Genomic DNA, 7,730 nt, shown 5'->3' with positions numbered 1-7,730 from the left:
CAGAGTAAGACATAAAGAAAGACATTAAGTATAGGTAAAATGCCTCACCACAAAAGGCAGATAAAGAGAAAATGATTAAAAGTTAAGATGTGCCTAAGCTAGGCCAAGCATTCAAAATAGGATAAACTTTCTTTCATATTTACTAGATGTTTTTCTCAAATAAAGTATATTCATAGTTTCCAATTTTTAATATATTTCTTTATGATCATGATTTGTTGTATCAGGTTGTACAGGTAAAACAGATATTTGAAAATCTGGTCACTTAAAAATTATTACCCTTAATTTTCTTTAAAGGCCTTCTGGGACAGAAAATACACATTCAAAGGTGATGTTTATTAAGATTATATTAATTAATTAATTAATCAATCAATCAATCAATCAAGTTTTCTCTGCCTGATCACAGTTCACTTGTACAGCTGATATATACCTACAGTGAAGTGACTGGATATAAAATAAATTTTAAAAAATTAGTAGCCCTCCTATATACAAATGAAAAAAATAAAAATAAATAAAATAAAATAAAATAAAAAACAAATGATAAGAGGACTGACAAATTAGGGAAACAACACCTTTCTCAATTTTTATTTTTATTTCGCAAAACAGTATGCATTTATGAGGTACAGTAAAATGGTATCACAGAGGGGGACATTTGCCAGCGATTAAATTGCTGTATTTAACATATCTATCATCACACATTCTCACCATTTCATCATGAAAACATCTCAAGACTATTCTTCTAACCATTTTGAGCTAGAAATTATTGACTCTCCTTAAAACATGTTCCTCCTTTCGGAAACCTTGAACTGCTTAATCCCCTGGATTTTTGAGCTGGACTGCATACATTTTTGCATTTTGATATGGCTTCTAGTTTTGGGGGGGGGGCAAGGAATGGAATATAGTGCCTTTAAAGAAAAGGGCCCTCCAGCCAGGCGGTGGTGGCGCATGCCTTTAATCCCAGCACTCGGGAGGCAGAGGCAGGCAGATCTCTGTGAGTTCGAGACCAGCCTGGTCTACAAGAGCTAGTTTCAGGACAGGAACCAAAAGCTACGGAGAAACCCTGTCTCGAAAAATAAAAAAAAAAAAAGAAAGAAAAGAAAAAAAGAAAAAAGAAAAGGGCCCTCAAATGGAGTTACACTATTAGGAAATGTGAGTTTGTTGGAGTAGGTGTGGCCTTAATGAAAGAAGTATGTCACTGTGGCTTTGAAGACTCCTATGCTCAAACTACTCTGAGTGTAACAGACCTCTTCCTGTTGCCTGCACAATGATGTAGGATGACATTCAACTACTTCTCCAATTCCATGTCTGACTGCACACCACCATGTCACACCACGATGATAATGAATGAAAGCTCTGAAACGGTAAAACACCTCAATTAAATGTTTATTTTTTATCAGAGTTGCTGTGGTCATGATGTCTCTTCATAGCAATTGAAACCCTAATTAAAACACTGAATTTACATTGATGATAGTTGATTTGAAAATCCCACTGAGAGTTATGTAGTCCCTTGAATATAGGTGATATGGCCCCTCTGCAGTAGTTTATATAAAAGGAAATATAATTAAGGGAATCAGTGTTAACTAATTAGAATTCTATATAGTGTATTTTTTCTAGTAAAAGTATATGTACTGCATACTATTGATTATGCTGTTTCACTTTTTATTCTCTATTTAAATAACCACGTGTCCATAATTAAGGACTAGGAAGAAAAACTAGACTTTGGTTTTTAAACAAAAATTGTGATGTAAAAATAGTTGTTTAATTAAAATGTATTTAGTTTTTTTTCTGACTATTAATTATTGTTTTGCTTTTAACAGATTAAAATCAAATCTGTGCACTGGAATACAGGCAATCGGTAGAGCTCCCTGTTCTATTTCAATGTCATATGCACAGGAGACTGTTTCTCTACCAACTAGAACTCACTCTGGCTCTTACAATACTTTTGTCCTGTCTTCCAAGAAGTTACCTGTACCATGCGTGGGGGAGTATGTCCCATTTACAGTTTAGGGATAGTTATTTCTCACTCACCCCTCCTTCATCCTACCCTTCAAATCTTGTAACCACAAAGCAAAATCTTTTGGGAATGCATTTACTAACCACTAGTTTTCACCAACTCAAATATTAAAAATGTCAGCATACAGCATCTGAGGACTATAACAAAGATGTTTCCACTTTGCTCTAACCTCCTACATGATGACCCTGCTAGTAAGTAAAGGTGCATTGATTTGTAACTTTCTTTTGTTGTGTTACTGTAAAAACCTTCATAAAATTGCTAAAGCATTGTAGCATGGTATTTGGAACAAGCTGCATCCTTGTCTCTGAGTTGTAGTCAATCCAGAATAAATGAGCTCTTTGAAGTGACACATCTGTTTTTGAACTGAGATCCGTCATCATTTAATTTCCCGGACTTGTCCAATAATCTAAGTTTTTTTTAATTTATTTATTTATTAAGGATTTCTGCCTCCTCTCCACCACCGCCTCCCATTTCCCTCCCCCTCCCCCGATCAAGTCCCCCTCCCTCATCTATTCGAAGAGCAATCAGGGTTCCCTGACCTGTGGGAAGCCCAAGGACCGCCCACCTCCATCCAGGTTTAGTAAGGTGAGCATCCAAACTGCCTAGGCTCCCCCAAAACCAGTAGGTGCAGTAGGATGGAAAACCCACTGCCATTGTTCTTGAGTTCTCAGTAGTCCTCATTGTCCACTATGTTCAGAGAGTCCGGTTTTATCCCATGCTTTTTCAGACCCAGGCCAGCTGCCCTTGGTGAGTTCCCGATAGAACATCCCCATTGTCTCAGTGTGTGGGTGTACCCCTCGCGGTCCTGAGTTCCTTGCTCGTGCTCTCTCTCCTTCTGGTCCTAATTTGGAACTTGAGATTTCTGTCCGGTGCTCCAATGTGGGTCTCTGTCTCTGTCTCCTTTCATCGCCTGATGAAGGTTAATATTCAGGAGGATGCCTATATGTTTGTCTTTGGATTCACCTTCTTATTTAGCTTCTCTAGGACCGTGAATTATAAGCTCAATGCCCTTTATTAATGGCTAGAAACCAAATATGAGTGAGTACATCCCATGTTCCTCTTTTTGGGTCTGGCTTACTTCACTCAGGATAGTGTTTTCTATTTCCATCCATTTGTGTGCAAAATTCAAGAAGTCCTTGTTTTTTACTGCTGAGTAATACTCTAATATGTATATATTCCATACTTTCTTCATCCATTCTTCCATTGAAGGGCATCTAGGTTGTTTCCAGGTTTTGGCTATTACAAACAAGGCTGCTATGAACATAGTTGAGCATATACTTTTGTTGTATGATAGGGCATCTCTTGGGTATATTCCCAAGAGTGGTATTGCTGGGTCCAGGGGTAGGTTGATCCCGAATTTCCTGAGAAACCGAAACACTGACTTCCACAGTGGTTGCACAAGTTTGCATTCCCACCAGCAATGGATGAGTGTACCCCTTTCTCCACAACCTCTCCAGCAAAGGCTATCATTGGTGTTTTTGATTTTAGCCATTCTGACAGGTGTAAGATGGTATCTTAAAGTTGTCTTGATTTGCATTTCCCTGATTGCTAAGGAAGTTGAGCATGACCTTAAGTGTCTTTTGGCCATTTGAATTTCTTCTGTTGAGAATTCTCTGTTCAGCTCCGTGCCCCATTTTATAATTGGGTTGATTAGCCTTTTACGGTCTAGTTTCTTGAGTTCTTTATATATTTTGGAGATCAGACCTTTGTCAGTTGCGGGGTTGGTGAAGATCTTCTTTCAGTCAGTGGGTTGCCTTTTTTGTCTTAGTGACAGTGTCCTTTGCTTTACAGAACCTTCTCAGTCTCAGGAGGTCCCATTTATTCAATGTGGACCTTAATGTCTGTGCTGCTGGAGTTATATGTAGGAAGTGGTCTCCTGTGCCCATGTGTTGTAGAGTACTTCCCACTTTCTCTTCTATCAGGTTCAGTGTGTTCAGACTGATATTGAGGTCTTTAATCCATTTGGACTTGAGTTTTGTGCATGGTGATAGATATGGATCTATTTTCATTCTTCTACAGATTGACATCCAGTTTTGCCAGCACAATTTGTTGAAGATGCTTTCTTTCTTCCATTGTATACTTTTAGCTCCTTTATCGAATATCAGGTGTTCATAGGTTTGTGGGTTAAAGTCAGGGTCTTCTATTCGATTCCATTCGTCGACTTTCTGTTTTTATGCCAATACCAAGCTGTTTTCAATACTGTAGCTCTGTAATAGAGTTTGAAGTCAGGGATGGTAATGCCTCCAGACGATCCTTTATTGTATAAGATTGTTTTGGCTATCCTGGGTTTTTTGTTTTTCCATATAAAGTTGATTATTGTCTTCTCCAGATCTGAGAATTTTGATGGGATTTTGATGGGGATTGCATTGAATCTATAGATTGCTTTTGGTAGAATTGCCATTTTTACTATGTTGATCCCCCCAATCCAAAAGCAAGGGAGGCCCTTCCATTTTCTGGTGTCCTCTTCAATTTCTTTCTTCAAAGACTTAAAGTTCTTGTCAAATAGATCTTTCACTTCCTTGGTCAGAGTTACCCCAAGATATTTTATGCTATTTGTGGCTATCGTGAAAGGTGACGCTTCTCTGATTTTCCTCTCTGCTTCCTTATCCTTAGTGTATAGGAAGGCAACTGATTTTTTGAAGTTGATCTTGTATCCTGCCACATTACTAAAGGTGTTTATCAGCTGTAGGAGTTCTTTGGTAGAGTTTTTGGGGTCGCTTATGTATACTATCATATCATCTGCAAATAACGAAAGCTTAACTTCTTCCTTTCCAATACAAATCCCCTTGATCCCCTTATGTTGTCTTATTGCTATTGCTAGAACTTCAAGCACTATATTCCTCAATTTAAAACTGTATTTCTTTACATAAAATTCCATTTTTCAAACTTTGAAAGGCTGTATTTCACTTATACTGTTTCTCATTTTAATGTTTTTGGTTTATTTAGCAGTTTGTTTTGTCTATTGGTTGTTTGGTTGGATTGTTGGTTCATTGTTTTTGAGAGACACAGTCCTCTTGTACAGCACATGTTGACTTGGAACTCACTATGTGGTTCAGGAAAGCCTTGAATTGCTCAACTTTCTGCCACAGACTTCCATGGGTGGGATTACAGTATCTAATATGGTATATACACCACAACTGGCAGTGTTTTTAGGTTTGTTTCGTTGTTTTGTTTATCTCACTATAGCCCTCTAAAAATAAAGAAAAAAAATGGATCGGGTTATATATGCCTATAATCATAAAAACTCTAGATGCTAAGTTAAAGACCTACCCAGACTCTAGGAAAGGCTCAAGATCATCATGAGTAATTCAATAAGACCTTGTCCCAAATACAATAGTAAAAAGAGGATGGCTATATATGGAACTGTGATAAACTACTCCCTATACATGTGAATTTCTATGTTTAAAGTTCTTTGTGTTCTATGCACACAAAGATTGAAAATTATATTTTCACCACTGTGTCACTTGCTTAGGTATCAATGGACATGCTTATGTCAGTAGGGAAAAGTTCACTGGGCCTCAACATTAGACAAAAACTAAAGGCAATGAAGAAATCAATAAATTAAGTCCATCATATAAAAAAACTGAAAGAAAAAAAGAAACATGATCATCTCATTAGATGCAGAAAATCTAAAAACCAGAATCTAAAAACCATTCATGATAAAGTCCTGAAGAGATTAGAATAATGAGGGACATACCTAAGCATAATGTAGACAATTTAGAGAAAACCTATAGACAACCTCAAATTAAATGTAGAACAATTTCAATAAATTTCAATAAAGTCAGGAACAAGACAATGTTGGCCACTCTCTCCATATGTATTCATTATAATACTTGAAGTATTATAACTGGATCAATAAGACAACTGAATGACATCAGGGGGATATAAATTAGAAAAGAATATGTCAGAGTATCTTTATCTTTATTTGCAAATGGTATAATAGAACACATACATGACCCTAATATTCCACCATATAACTGCTACAACTGATAAATATTTTCAGCAATGTTGCTGAATACAAGAGTAACTAAAAAAAATCAGTAGCTTTCTTATATAAAATGTCAAATTGTCTGAGGAAGAAATCAGGGAAACAATACCTTTCACAAAGGCCTCATATGCATATGATCCTCTAATCAACAGTTCCTCCTCCTCTCTCCCATCACCCCAGGATGGGCAGGGTTATGAGTGTGAGCAGTTGAGCTGTACTGAGTACTGGCTCACTTGTGAGCATATGACCACACACACTATATATACTATAGCTGCAGATAACTGTCACATTCAGTAACAAGTAAGCAGAGATTCAGTGACTCTAACATTCTGAAGGTATGGTGGGGCTTAAGTAAGTATATTCTAGTACAATTTCGTAGGGTACACTGGAGATTTACACATCTGAAGCTGTCCACAGACTCCTACCAGAGTAGGAAACCATACCTAGTGGAGAGTGTTCAAGGCCATATGATAAAATATAACTAAAGGCATATTTGAAAATGCCTTCAGCCTGAAATATACTCCTCTACCAAGCAAGAAAATCTCAAAGCAACTGAGGATTTGTGATCAGCTTCTTTCCATTGTAGGTGATTACTGAGATAGCCTGGTGTAGCAACAGCTGCGCAGATGCCAAATGTGAGAAGATGCAAATGAGTATTTTAAAAAATTTGAATAATAAAAAATATGATTCAAGCCAGATCAAGAGCTCCATTCTTCCCTTTAGCTTTCTTAAGAGAAACAACTGCTCGAATAAAAAATGAATAAACATGGACAGATGGTTACATTTCTAAAGACTGTTTAAAAATCCAGAACTTGAGAAAAAGTATATTGATGAATTCCTTATTTTTCCAGGGAGGACTCAGAATTCAAACTAAAAAGCAATGATCTGAAAGTCTTTTTCTTACTTTACAGAAACAGAAAAGACACAAACACAGATTGTTACAATTTTTTTAAAGTTTTTCCCAGCTTGTAATTCCTGCTCCTTGACTATATCACTGGGAAACCTTGAACTGAACTCCTGCCCTCTGCATGCCTGGTCATTGCAAGTGGAAAGCTGATGCCAACCACTGTGACCAGGGAAAACTCCAAACTTCTGCTGAGAAACAACAGATTTGAATAAGATACTGCAGGTGGCAGTCAACCTCCCCTCCAGTGTGAATCAGGGAGACTATAGAGACCGGAGCTTCTGCCCCCACACAGGCACAGAAAAGCTATGGGGAAACAAGATGATGTGCTGCACACTGCTTCCCAGGACACTACAGTCAGAAAGGTCAACTAGGGACCTGTAAGTCCACCCATACATAGTGGCAGTACAGCCTGAAGATCAGAATATCAGTTTTACTTATGAGGTGCCAGCTGCACAGAGGTGGAGACTGATCTCTTATCCTCTTGTCCAAGATAAAGTCAGAACTTTACAAGGATATTGTATATAGCTCAAAGTTGAAACAGAAAATGAACCACTGAAGGCATTTCTAGAATGATACTATGTCAAAATTATCTGATACATACATTATGCATGTAATGATAATTAATATGAAAAATTAATAAATTTGATATAAAGCAAGGAGGGTGCATGGGAAGACTTAGAGAAAGGAAAGGGAAAATGATGTAATAATATAATCTCAAAATAATAAAAATGATTTAAAAACTTATCTAAGAATAATGAGAAATCACAAAAATGCTTCAAAATTCAATCATAAAGATTCTTTCAACAAATTAAAAGAAGCTTTTA

This window comes from Microtus oregoni, unplaced genomic scaffold (assembly GCF_018167655.1).
Source record: "Microtus oregoni isolate MIOR12 unplaced genomic scaffold, Mior012 000008F_ref0000371, whole genome shotgun sequence".
NCBI classification, from domain to species: Eukaryota; Metazoa; Chordata; class Mammalia; order Rodentia; family Cricetidae; genus Microtus; species Microtus oregoni.
This window is presented reverse-complemented; position numbering follows the sequence as displayed.